General features: G+C 39.8%; 1 protein-coding gene across 4 annotated transcripts in view; it reads right to left on the bottom strand.

The window, feature by feature from the left end:
• Positions 1 to 15000, bottom strand: part of babam2 (BRISC and BRCA1 A complex member 2) — a 77739-nt gene that overhangs the window by 17148 nt on the left and 45591 nt on the right. The gene's annotated exons all lie outside the window — the stretch shown is intronic.

Genomic DNA, 15000 nt, shown 5'->3' on the forward strand with positions numbered 1-15000 from the left:
AGCACACGTGGCCCTGCGCTCTAATCAAATGACTTTCAGTTGGTTTGAAACTATCCATTTGGCATAATTACTGCCTGGTGTGTAATACGCGGGGTTGCATGTGATGCAGGAGAAACATTACCAGCTACAAGATGAGCGCTAACACGTTCGTTCTGGAATATAATATAACATAACACCAACACATAATGCTGCGGAACGTTCTGGAAATCAAACCAGCCTCTGGATTCATCAAAACTGGATTGTTTTGGTTTTTCATAACTGAGCCATATTGCGTGTATTTTACTGCATCCAGTAATTCAACTGTAAAATCATTTAGTTTGCAAGACACCATCTGACAATTTTCTATATTTTCTATATATTCTACATATATTCTATATTTTATATATATATATATATATATATATATATATATATATATATATATACATATATAGTATAGTATATATATATATATATATATTTCTATAATCGCTTTTTTGTTATTAAGAAAAAGAATAAAAAATAACGCTCTTCTGAACTATAATACTGTCTTACGTACATGTCTTACCGCATATGATTGTGTAAAAAAGAATTTGAAACTTCACAGGAAAAAGACATTCATACGAAAAATACACAGATGTATTAGGGAATGGTCAAAGCTGAGCACTTCACCCAATCTCAGCTATATGCAATTTGGTACAAAGCTTACTTAAATGAATCTGATCAAGGAAACTAAAGAGCTATCGGAAACATCTAAAGTAAGCTGAAGGATTTCACGATAGAAAAGATCTTATTACTGGAATCTACTGCTGAGTGTATTCTCAATACATTTGCATGCCTTTGTAATATGCTGAAGCACTGACGGAAACTGTACTAAAAAAAATGATTGTGTGGGGGAGAAAATCAAATGAAACCGCATTACTTTCAAGGCAACCTGCAGACAAATGATGTGTAGTGAACGGGATACAAAGGATCTATTACTATACGTTCGGAACTTTTTTGTAGGGAATTTCTAGAGAAATTCTAGTGTGCATTGCATGTCAGTTAAAAAAGGGGAATTGCACTTGATCCCAAAGAGAAAGAGGTATAGAGATTTTCAATAGCTTTGCACAGCTATTTTCACTTTAACTTATTTTACCTCATTTTTTTTTTAACTCATTCTATTAAATTTTATTTCACTGTATTGTGCTTAACTAAACCTTTTAAAATCACTCCTTTTGAACCTATTTTATTATACAGTACAGCTAGTTCCCGAGATACCCATCGGAACTACGAACCATGACCTAGCCTACCTAGGAGTCTTACAGAATGGTGGTCAGTATGGATACTATACTAATAATACTACTACCCCATACTGGTCATGTTTGTTCAGTAAATAATCCTATCTGCTATAAAATCTACCACAATCTAACAATGGTGGTAACCCTAAAAGGAAATCGCTACCATACATGCATTGAAGTGTGATATCGTACTGTACGTATTGTCTGCATTTTTTAACAACGTTAGGTTGTTGATGGCTATGTTAACTTGGAGGATGAGGATGGTTTAGTTAAGTTGGAGGATAAGGATGGTGAAGATTAAGGAGCAAAAAAAACAACAGAAAAAATGCACGCTTTAACAGTGAGACAACTGCACCTTGTAGTTCGTTAGCGAGACTGATCTCGAGGCATCTCACAAGTCGGCACAGCGGGAGCCCGACGTATCGTACAAATTCTAAATATTATTACAACGGTTTTGTCCATCGTACGTTGAACTATCGTAACTCTGAGAGTATCTGTATTTTTTATGAAACGGACAGTTGCTAAAAGCATCTCACTGCCTGTCGTACCGTGTATGATTATGTATGTGCCCAAAAAAATTCTAATTTGAGATTATATGTTATATGGAAACTTTTGAACTGACCCACTAAACCACACACACACACATCGATGTCCGTCCATCCGTCTGTCCTGCATGTCTTACAGCCTATCCCAGAGGACACAGGGCACAAAGCAGGGGACACTATGGACAGAGCACCAACCACAATCACACACACAACCAATCAGCCTACAGTGCATGTCTTTGGACTGAGGGAGGAAACTGGAGAACCCAAAGAAACCTCAGAAGTCATGGAAAACATGCAAACTTCTCACACAATGCAGAGGTGGGACTCGATTCATTCAACAAACTGAATTTAAAATCTAGCATTTAAATCTATAAGGATGGATTTTAGGAGATTCTGACAGCAAGTGTGTGAAAGTAACATGAATGAAATGTCAAGTACAAGCCTCGCTGCCCATCACTTCCCGCCCCTCATGCTGGAGAACGCTGGGAAAAGGAGCGTCTAAGGCTCGACGTGTTGCTTAACTCAGTTAGTTCGCTTCAGTGCATCAGCGAATTGTATCCGTAGTGTAAAAGCAAGAACACGAACAGAAGGAGGAAGAGGAGAGAACATCATGTTCCTTAGCTGAAAAGGGTTTTGTCTTGATTGGCAAATCCTCTAAATATAGATCCCTGTGAAAAGCCCAGAACAGGAATTACATTTCAAATAGTAGAAAATTAGACTAGTAGTCGATCTTATTTCTGTCCGTAGTAACGAGGCAAGGCTTCTCTCATGCTGCTGTTCAAACATCAATATCTAACAGCTGTAAAATGGAGAATTTGCTCTTATTGTCTCCATTTAGCTGTCAATGTCTATTCAGAGTTGGCTGGAAATAGCATGAAAAGTGTGTATCCTCTGAAGGACTGGGTAGGAAGAATCAGACAGGAAGTATGCTGCAGTGAGGCAGTAGATGTTACTAAATGACCGTTTATGGCTACAGATAAACATGTATTACTTAGAATGTCTCTGCTGTGAACAGATCACTTCACTAAAGTCCAGGTTTTAAAAGGAACCCCAGAGTTTTCACTGTTGGACCCTTAAGCAAAACCCTTAACCCTCTCTGCTCCACGGGTGCTGTATCATGGCCGCTCTGACCCCAACCTCCAAAGTCGGGATATGCAAAAAAAGAATTTCACTGTGCTGTAATGTACATGTGACAAACAAATGCGTCTGTCTTCTTTCCATCTGTTTTCACTTTGTCGTCCTGCATTACCCACAATGCCAATCGACTCTCGGCTGATAGTAATCCCACTGGAATTTAGCTCTGGCTTTGATGGCTTTGCAAAAAGAATAATGCAGCAGCATTTTAGTGATTTAGTCTATCCACCTCTCTCACCTCCAAAAATCAGCTACCTTTTGCAATGTTTCCCTTAATCCCATGTTAGAGTTCCCATTAATATGACAGTGCAGAAAAACATATAGGAAGGTGGCATGGAGAGTGTGTGTGGTGGCGCTGCTATATTCTTGATAACATTGCATTAAAACCTGTACGATCAGTATTACATTTGTGAACGTTGTACGTGAGTCCAATGTTTGTACTGAGCAACGAAACTCTTCACTGTTCACAATCGAATTTCCATCCAAAACCTTATTATTATTTTATTATGAATTATTTCCGTTTTGCAGATTCTGCTATGTGTGTAAACATATGACCTCAACTGTAGAATATATATATATATAATGCGTCGCAGGCTTCCTTCCTTGAATAAATGGAAACGGCCGACGTCGACCATATTAATCAATTCCGCTTGAATTCACACACACACACACACACACACACACACACACACACACACACACACACACACACACACACACACACACACACACACACAAACAACAACAAATTAGTTGCACAGATATTCCAATAGATATACACGGATATGCTTATGTACACTTCAGGCTAAATGTTTCATATTAAATACGAACAAAAAAAAAGGGTCACTCATTAGACTGCACCACTGTCCAGTCCATGGCATTCTGACAAAATGCAAAAAGGACTAATGAAGAGTTCAGTGATGAGTAATGTTCGAATGACCCTTGCTTTAGGACTGAGAGAGAGAGAGAGAGAGAGAGAGAGAGAGAGAGAGAGAGAGAGAGAGAGAGAGAGAGAGAGAGAGAGAACACTTACTACATCCTGTTCCACAATAACAACTCTTATGCATTTGTCTAAATGCCTCTAAGTCATTTGCGTGAGCCCTGATTCAAGTAAGACACCAAGAACAAGACATGACATGAATCATGAAGACATGACAGCTGTCTTTAAGCCAAGAACTTAAAGTGACAAGAGGCTGTCAGATTACACCACAACTACAAATCTTTTGGTCTGAAACACACAAAAAAGCAGAAACACACACACATGGACACACACACGGACACACACATGGACACGGACTGTACTTCTTCCTGTTTATAAGCCACTGTTTCTAGGAAGGCTAAAAAACAAAAACACCATAATAGATGAGCTCGAGAAAGATTGTCAATTATTAACCTAGTATGCATTCTGACTGCAGGCTGCACAAATGGACTTTTGTTGTTTGAGTGTACAATAGAGGTATAATAAAGAGCACATTAGAACAAGGTAGGCCAATTAGTCATGTCAGGGAGCACTCAAGGACAGAGTCGATGGAGCATGCCGATAATATCCAAGGTCCAGGCGTGTACAAGAGTGAGCAGAGAATGCAGATGTGTTGCTGAAAGATATGGGAACGGTGTATAAGAGCAATGATTGATCTCAAACCTGATAAGTTTATTAAAAAAAAAAAAGCTTAGAAGACTAATTCAATTTAATTTTTTTTTGTATAGTGTATTTAACAGTGTTCATTTTCTTTTCTGCATCTTTATATTTTGCTAAAGCCGCTTCGAGACGAACTTCAAAATATAAATTATATTTATCCCTAATGAGCAAGCCTAAGGCAGCTATGGCAAGGAAAAACTCCCTGAGAAATCATTAGGAAGAAACCTTGAGTGGAAGAAGACTTAGAAGCGAAGCCATCCTCATTTGGGTGACACTATAGAGATTATTTATAATATCCTTTCTATATCTGTATATAGTCATGTGGATTTGTGTAACCAGGAGCTTTTGAGCAATACATAAGTAAGAGCATCAGCATGATTTTGAGATTTCATTATAGATTTAGCATTAATTTATTCCTGCTGAAGACATCAGACGTTCAATGATGGAGAGCCGAGCGCAAAACAGACCACATGGTCTCCAAGTGGTCCTATACACAGCAGTCCCATGTATCTTCAGTTAATAATATTTTGCTAAATAATATTTTATTATTAATTATTAAAACCTGTCATTCTCATTTCTATAGCAGGTCATTCAGAGAACACTCTCGAAACACAGCATTCATTGATATGCTGATGTTTAATGTAAGGAGATGCGTATGGGAGGAGTCTTCAGTGTCCATCACGATAAAGAGGGAATGTTTCTAATCATTATAATACAGTTTTATGAGGTTCCACTACATCAGATTACACCACACCACTACACATTTACAGCAGCATTTAGCAGACGCCCTTATCCAGAGCGACTTACATTTTTATCTCATTTTTATACAACTGAGCAATTGAGGGTTAAGGGCCTTGCTCAGGGGCCCAGCAGCGGCAGCTTGGTGGACGTAGGAATCGAACTCACAACCTTCCGATTGGTAGACCAACACCACCACATCCTACACAAGGCACACTGTGCTGTTCGTTAATATATCAAATGTAATCAATGGTTGAGGTATATGTAAAAAATAAATGGGGGACTAACACAAACACACACACACAAAAAAAAAAAGAAAAAAAAAAAAAAAAAAAAAAAAAAAAAAAAAAAAAAAAAAAAAAAAAAATATAAAAAAAAAAATATAGGCATATAGAGAGTATATACTATAGCTATATATCTACTCTCTCTATCTTCTCGATACTCTCTCTCTCACACACACACACACACACACACACACACACACACACACACACACACACCCAAACACACACACAAAACAAACACAAACACACACACAAGCAAACACACAAACACACACAAACAAACACACAAACAAACACACACACAAACATCCACACACACACACAGACAAACTAACAAACACATAAACACAAAACCAAACACACACAAGCAATCACACACACACACACACACACACACACACACACACACACACACACACACACACTCCAGGATATATATTTATACTGACTTGCCTCAACATTTCTATATATTCTGAAAAATAAATCAATCACCGCCTAGAAAATGATGACGACAAATGGTGGAATGATATTCACAGGGTAACAAACAGTGACTGTTCTGGCAGCCTCCCAGGCTTTGCTCACCTTACAGAGAGCAAGCTGATGCAATACCAGGTGTAAGAACGGATGTTAAAGCCGAAGCTTTTTTACATAGTAACAGAATGGATATTTAACTGCCACAACAAAAATGCATAGACATACGACTAAAAATGGTCATGCTGCATATCATGACATTAGCTCTGCGCTTACACAGCAGCTTTCATGAGTTCTTGGGTTTCTAAACATTCTATTAATCGAAGGCTTTTCTGGAAATAGCAAGAAAAATGAATCAGTTACTGGATATTTTTTTTAATAAAAGACAAAATGAGAGGAATCTAATAAAATGAAATGGCTGTATTATGAGTCATATGGCGGAACACGGAGAGCTGAGTGACTCCCATAAACGGTATGAGCATAAAAAGCAAATCAGACGCACAGTCACTCTAAGAAAAACACGACACCGCGCATCCATACAGTTCAAATTAGTCATAAAGGCATTTCTATGAACTCAGGCGAGGTTTACACACACTCAAGCGCGCACACGCACGCACACACACACCAGCAGCATCATTGCCTGGACATGGTTGATGAAACACCTGTTAGTGACTCACACAGGACAGTCAACAGCTGCTTGATACGCAATGATGAGTTGTGTGTGTGTGTGTGTGTGTGTGTGTGTGTGTGTGAGTGTGTGTTTCCACACACACTCACACAGACACAAACCACACTCTCCTCCAGGTGTTATAAGTACAACAACAAAAAATTAGCTGTCAAAGAATGAAAGAAATACACTCACCATCCACTTAGGAACAACATGCCAATCATGTTAGAGATACCGCAATACATCAGATCATACAGGTACAAATCAAGATGTTGGAGGGAATAAAATCTCAGTGAACTCAGGAACTTTGACTTGAAGCATGGTTGTTGGATAACGCAAATAATCACGTATTACAATAGTGGTGAGCAGAAAAGCATCTCGGAAACACTGAGGTGGATGAGTTATGACAGCAGAAGACCACATCAGAGTTATGACAGCAGAAGACCACATCAGGTTCCACTCCTACCAGATCTGAGGAATCTGAAGCTATCGTGGGCACAGACCCACTAAAATCGGACGGTAGAAGATTAGAAAAAAAGTTCTAGGTCCAGTCATGTCCGGTTTGTTTGAGTCTGTGCCATCAGATTCTTACACATTGTGAACTAAAGCTATCTAATATTAATCTTGAATTTTGTATTCTATTAATCTTTATATTATTCTTTATATTAACATTTTGTTCTATGTTTCTGATCTGTAAAGTTGCTTTGAGACAATGTCAATTGTAAAAAGCGCTATACAAATAAACTTGAATTGAAAAGTATTTATCCCCAATGAGCAATTCTGAGGTGACTCAGGCAGCAGTGGCAAGGAAAAACTCCCTTAGATGGTAAAGGAAGAAACCTTGAAAGGAACCAGACTCAAAGGTGAACCTCATCCTCATCTGGGTGACACTGGAGGGTGTGATTATAAATATACAGTCTAACAAATGGTTTGTTGCAAAAGATCACATGGAGTTCACATCTCCTCTTTAGTATCGCAGAGTCTTGTTGTGGTCTTGTGCTGTTGTAGTTTGTCCACCTCGATATTTAATGGCTTGTGCATGCTGAGATGCTTTTCTGCTCAGCACGGTTCTAAAGAGTGAGTATTTAAATAACTATATCGTCTGTAGCATTTCAACCCTGACCATTTTCTTTTGAACTCCACCATCAGTACATTTCCAGCCACAGAACTGTCCCTAACTCAATGGTTTTTGTCCCATTCTGAGGAAAATCCTCTCCTAAACTATTCTAAGTAACAGTTTCTGAAACAGGCCATCTGGTACCAACATGACTGCAACGATCAAAGTCACTTGAGCGACTGCATAGTTTCTTCATTCTGGTGCTTGATGTGAACTCTTAACAGAAGCTCTTGACCTGGCTTTGCACTCCAAACAAACAGAAGACTCAAAGCCACCAGGATAAATGTTTTTTTTTTATGTAGTTTGATGTTTAATGTGAACGCTGACTGAATAAACACATGGGGTACAGGTGTTCCTAATAAAGTGACCGGACAGCATGCATACGTCTGAAACGAAAACTGAAAAGAGCAGCATGAGAGATAGGAAACAGGAAGATAAACAAGGCTGTGTCTGTAAATCAATCAATCAGTTACAGAGGGGAAAAGTACTCAGGGTGTAGAGCTTAAACAAAGAGTAGCCTGTATTGAGCAACTGTAAAATCTCCACTGAATACAAACAGGAATTAGGACATAAAGGATTTTTTTTTTTTTTTAGAATAAGCCTGAACCAAATGTTGACTAAAACCACAGGTACACCTCTTATGCAATAGTCTTTAGGTACACAATAATGTCAAAAACAGACAATGACAAACAAACAGGTATGGCCACATATCACAACACCAACACCTTCAAGTGCCCTAGACCATTTGCATTTCACTCGGCTCTCTCTTTCTCTCTCGCACAGTAAAGCGAATGATGCGTTCATAAGCATGACTTATTAGCGTTGTGTGTCATATTTCTCAGCTAAGCACACCATTGTGTGTCATGACACCATGTGAGCATCATGGCTTAGAGCTCCTGGTGTGTTACTACCAGATGTGTGATGATCTCTTTATAATATAGGTCAAACACCTCGCTTAGGATGAACTCATTAAAAAAATCACCGATCCCACTATAAACAATTGAGAATTTGGGGAAGGATAAAGAAAACATTTCCGTTAACGATCAAATGCAACACTAAAATGTTCCTCTAATGGTTTGAATCTTCACTTTCTACGGCTGACTATCAGAAGCTCTAAGATTACGCAGCACAAAAACCTCTGAAACTATTCTATACAAGTAACAACTTGTGCAGCGGTGGATCAAGCGTTTAAGGCTCTGAGTTGTTGATAGCAGAATCAGGGTTCAAGGTCCTGCACTGCCAAGCTGCCACTGTTGGGCCCTTGTGCAAGGCCCTTAACCCTCTCTGCTCCAGGGTTGCTGTATCATGTCTGACCCTGTGCTCTGACCCCAACCTCCAAAGTTGGGAAATGCGAAGAAAGAATTTCTCAGTGTATTTTATATATCTTTGTGAAAAAAATAAAGGTTTCTATTCTATTCAAAACTAAAACCAAGATCTGTGCACCATGATGTAAGGTAAAGTCCAGGAAAAGTGAGAGGGAAATTAAGGAAATGGATTGCGTTTGGGTTTATAAGGAAGTGCCCTGCCAGTCATACAGAGGCAATTCTGCAGAAGTGTGAGGAAACTAGCTTCTGTGGAACAGAGTGAATAGGGAGGGGCTGTGGTGTGATACACAAACCAGAAGAAAAAAGCACTTTTTCAGGGAAGTTACACAGGTCAAGACTTTGGTAAACAACGTCAAGCACGGAGATGGCTTTCAGAAACGTCACTCAAACTGTACACCAGTTTCTAGTGGCTTTCGAAACGTACTCTGAGTGCGTCTAAGGGTCTACCGAGTACACCAGCCATCATGCAGCCATGCTGTTTGGTTCAGTTCAGGCCACTTCAGGTCCATTCACTGACGCAGAAACATCGCGGTTCTTAGAAACGTAATTCATCCCTGGCCAAAAAGAAGAAGATGGAGTGCCAAGCTTTGTCAGGGGAATGGAATGGTATGCACCTCAGCAAATCCTTATTCGAGCAAAAAGGATTTGATAAAAGATAATAGATTCTCATTCCGGGGTAAAAGCTGCTGGTTCTTTAGAGCGTAATGTTCTTTGTTGGATGAACAGTGCAATTTAAAAGCATTATGCTTGCAGCTGAGCTGTATATGCGGGAATATTTGCGATCATGAACCCGAACAAGATTTGAGCGAACAATTCCTAGCATCAGACTGAATTTAAAGAAACAAACAAATAAAATGTCTTTATCCGTTTAGAAAGGGAAGAAAGCTCAAACTCCATTAATCCTGAATCCTCTCACTCTTGTTTTGTTCCTGCCTGTTACTCTTCTTTCTAGCCTAAAGTTTATGATATCTCTGGGATCAATAAAGTAATTAAGCAAGTAGGTAAGTATCTGTCCGTCCGTCCGTCTCTCTCTCTCTACCTCTCTCTCTCTCAATCCCTAACTCCTTCCCTCCCTCCCGCCATCCATCCATCCTGGTTTTATCTACACCCCTGCCACAGAACTGAAACTATTAATGTTAGATAATATCTCAGGAACATTCCGACATCAACAAAATGACCCTACAGTAGCTTTAAATCAACTCCAGTTTACCAAGTTAATCCCTTACAAGTAAATGACCTCTTGAAAGTCAGTAAAAGCACCTGAAAAAGCACCAACAACTCCAGTGTTTAACATTTTAGATAGGGAGTTTCCTCACCCTTTACAAAACTCCATAGCTCTGAGGATGGAAGGATGTTTACACTGAGGTACTATATAGAGTAAATAGAGCTTAATTCGATTAACTGTGATGCGCAAGCTTTATTCTTTTATCGTCCAATACAAACACTTGACTCCAGATTTTTGTCAGAGATTAGGACTTTGTAACCAAACACGAACCCCCATTCACACTAACAATTTATTGTTGGTGTAAATTGAGACGTGATGTTGTCTCCTCGTGTATAATCAGCTGTCAAGTGTTGTTTATTATAACTGCTGAGGGCAATTAAAACAAATAAATAAATATATAATGAAGAGGTCATGGCTGTAGCAGTGGTGTTAATCCCTCATCATACACGTGTCATGCGTGATGCATCATGGAAGCTCGCAGGCGTGACCTTTCTGTCCCAGTGTCCATCACTGTCATGGCTCCACTGTTTAGCACTAGTGCACTCGCTTGGCGCAGTTCCACCAGCCCCTGGTCAGGGTTAGATGACCTTTACCGATGCCCTCTTCTCTGTGACTACCAGTCTCACCCATAGTTTACTTACAGTATATAAAATAAATAGAAATAATAACAATAATTTAGCAAAAAATTCTATTCTAAATTCAATGATAATTATTATTAATCAATTAGAAAATACGTATCTGCTTTACTTTCCTTGTTGAACATCAAAAAAAAGAAAAAGAAAAAGAACAGAAGGAAAAAACAAAATGAAAACTGAAGAAAAAAAAAGAAAATAAAAATCCCTAAACTTCCTGCACTTACATGAAGCTCTACTAAACATAGAGCTTTCCAACATTGATAATCTTTTTCTTTCTAAATGCCACAGAAGACAATAAACATACTGTTCCAGCCTTAAGGCTTTCTTTGGCATTAAGCAGCCAGCTTCATAACCACAAGGCGCGGCTGGCGACTGTCACGACGCAAACTCATATTTACAGAAGATAATTCATGTGCTTTAAGCTGCTACATTCTATTCATGAGGTCACCTATTACACAAGGGCTATAAATCACCTGCTGGAGCATTAACCCTTTCATGCTCATTAAGCTCGACTCTGTCGACGTTTGCTTGGATTGTTTGATTGTTCTGTTATGGCAAAGTGTGGGCTTTTTCTCTATAACTAATGGCCATGTTGCATTTACAGTCACATATTCCTTCTGACCTGCAGCCAATTCATTCCCTGCAGAAACGTCACGGTACTCAGGAAGCCGCGGTCGACTTCCACGCGGATGCCGGAAACCGAGAGAGGAATAGCCTTCCTTGGTAATGTGTAACATGATGCAACACGAGCTCTGGGAATGACGCAACACTAGGGTTGGGTTCGACATTGCAGCACTTCAGTTAAACTAGCAGTGCATTGCTAAAATATTATTCCGATTTCTAGTGTGCATCCAGTAAATGTTAATGCTGTTAATGTTAATGTCTTTTAATGCTGTTAACATTTAACTTTCAATGCTGATGTCATACAGAACTTTTTTCCCTGAAATTCTTTTAAACACATAGGTACAAGCACTCATTCTTCTATTTTTTCTTCTTCTTCTTCTTCTTCTTCTTCTTCTTCTTCTTCTTATTATTATTATTATCCAGCCGTTGTTACTGTAAACAGTTGTACACACAGATCAGGCTTAAATCGCATTTCCTTCTTAAGTTCCCGTTGATGTGCATTTCGTCTCTAGCGATGTTTGAATATAAAATTTATACATGTACACATGCAAGCCCTTTGTTTTTTGACCATTATCGAGACACTCAGGTGAGTGAAGAGGGAAAAGATGAGACGAGAAGAGATGAGAAGTGGAGATCAGAAAGCTGCAAGCCCGTTCCTATAATTACATGTGATAATGACAGCTTTGAAGGTCGCTTTTCCCTCTGTTCGAAAATAAATGTCAGATAGGAGCACTAAATGGCTTTCGGGTGCAGTGCCAGGGTTCAGTGAACGGTGCGACCCGGGCAAATCACAGGATCCCACGATGGCATTTGCGGAACGTCTGTGCTGCTCGACTCTAAATACGATGCATATGTGACAGAGCGGCGTAGAAAGTACTCCGTGCCCCAATCCAGTACCGAAGCCTGACCTTCACAACAAACATCCGGTCCATGCTAGCGCGACCGCAGTTTGTGCTGGGAGCTAATTAACACAAGCTTGCCACTCAAAAGTTCTGCACCAAGTAATTATGACTAAATAAAGCACACAAGACCATTGATCCTTGGATGACCTTAACGGGGGGAAGTCGACGAGGCTACCTTCGCATGCAAGGAGCAGCTGCGAGAGTTTAAAAGCCTTGTGGTCATCAGAGACACGGGTAGCTTCTGCGGTGGGCTTCGTCACTTGTTGCGCTTCAACCGTTCGAATGTGATGAGCTTCAAACGCGGTGCCACCCACGGTCACGGCAGGTGCTTCGGGTGGAGGCTGGCAAGGCTGAAACTGCAGCTGGGGGCAAAAACTGGGGCGGACAGGCCTTTATTTGCTGATGCAGCCCTTTGTAGAGATAATACCAGGTTTACACGCCATGCTCTAAATGCAGGCTGGATGTGCAAACTGTCCTGAGGGCGAGAGTGTAAACATGTGTGTGTGTGTGTGTGTGTGTGTGTATGTTAATGCTTGCAGAAACACACGGAAAAGAAGGCATTAAACAGCCAGGTTGCTTTTTGATGTAACGGTGTAATACAGTCGTGTCTTCAAACAGATGTTCAGATACTGCTTTCCATATGACGGCGTCTAGAGAAAGAGCACAATAACCGTCTAACGAGAGGCACATGCGAACGGCCGTGACTGTATAATTATCCTCTTAATAATGGCCTTTAAGTGATTAACGGGCTGTACTAGGTGTAGAAGCCAATCTTTATCTGGCAATTCGAAAACCGTGTACTTTGGTTACCTTTTGATTTTTTTTTTTTTTGACAAAAGTACACAGAGCAATTAGTGTCAAAAAAAAGTCAAATCTTTTAAGTAATCTAGAACAGGGAGTGGAATGGGTGTGACTACAGGCTTTGTAACCAGTACATTCCCTCCTTTGACAGTTGATTACTGGAACTGCAAGTGCAAGAGATTAAGTGAAGCAAAAGCTAATAACACTTGGCAGCAATCCATCAAGGTAAACGAATGATGAAACCGAACACGATGAGAAACGCTGAAAATCATGTCCGGGTTCTTCTCGCGTTATAAAATAACTGCATGTTTGAAAAATGAAGTGGATTTGGCGTCTAAGCAACGGACATTAAGGACAGTTTTTACGTTTCTCCTTGCATGATTTGCCATTGCTTTAGTGGACAATATAACCGAAGGACACATGTATCGGTCGTTTGTAGGTACAGTAGCTAAAAAGTACATGCTTATGATCAAATGAAATAAATCTTAAAGCTTAACATCTTAAAGCATAACAAGCTGGAATAGAGATGTTTATTGCCACTCTCACTCATACATCATGTATAAATGAATTGAGAAGTTGTGTAGTGTAACTAGCAGAACCAGTTAACAGCACTCCGACGTGTTCGCCTGTCAATTCCCATTGATCCTACTCCAGCTACAAAGCGTGGAGCGTGACGACTGACGTGTGTTTCCTCCGAGACTCGTCAAGCCGCTGAACTGAGACTTTCCTAACTGCTGCTCATGCTGCATCACCGGGAGGCGTAAGACACCTGTAGGAAAGCTCGATCCACCCTTTTCCATCATGATTGGCTGATGACAGTGATTGACAGGAGAGAGAGGGTGCATGCGATGCCTTTAGATGGTGTTTTCTAGGCTCAAAGTCTCCATGTTTATCTCTCCAGTGTGAACGCTTTTCTGAGGCAATTTTTTATTTGATTTTATGACAGTCATTTCCTGTTCTAGTGTGTGCCAGGAAAACCAAAATAAACTCTTTAATGCCAATTAACACCTGAGGAAGACCAAATGCCGTCTATTTCTGTTTTTAGACGTAAAACACATTCAGACGATTTTCATGGCGCATATCATCATCATTATTTCTTGCAAATTTGTCTTCTTTCCTCATGTATTAGGATGCTGTTGTAATATTTCAGTGGTTTTGTGGCTACACCCACTGGCTTGCACTGTCAGTTTTGCAACGACTGATGCTGCCTTGCGACACAAACACCGGAAGCCTTGCGGCCGATTCAGCAGATTTCTCTCTGTACGCTTCTCTCGGTACGAGGTGTATAATCAGTAGCGTGCGCAGCTTACCGCTTCATTTAGGCATGACCGGGCCTAATTCAAACAACAGACAAATGAGTCAAAGTAAACTGGTGATTGGTCTGTTTGGCTTGAGTAATAATCTAAAAAGTAAACAAACCGACTAGTGTCTAACATTCTACATTTATTAGTCATTTCTCTCTGCCAAAAGTATAAAGAATTTGGTGGATTAAAGTTCTAAAATATTTAAACATGATGTGTGGAATACAACACTTCAGGCTGTGCTGTTCTGGGAAAATAATCAGTGACAGGTTTTGTGATGCAACAGGATGTAGCTGTTACTATACACTTTTGATTTTGAAGCGTGTGTCACAC

Source organism: Tachysurus fulvidraco, chromosome 12, assembly GCF_022655615.1.
Source record: "Tachysurus fulvidraco isolate hzauxx_2018 chromosome 12, HZAU_PFXX_2.0, whole genome shotgun sequence".
Taxonomy (NCBI): Eukaryota; Metazoa; Chordata; class Actinopteri; order Siluriformes; family Bagridae; genus Tachysurus; species Tachysurus fulvidraco.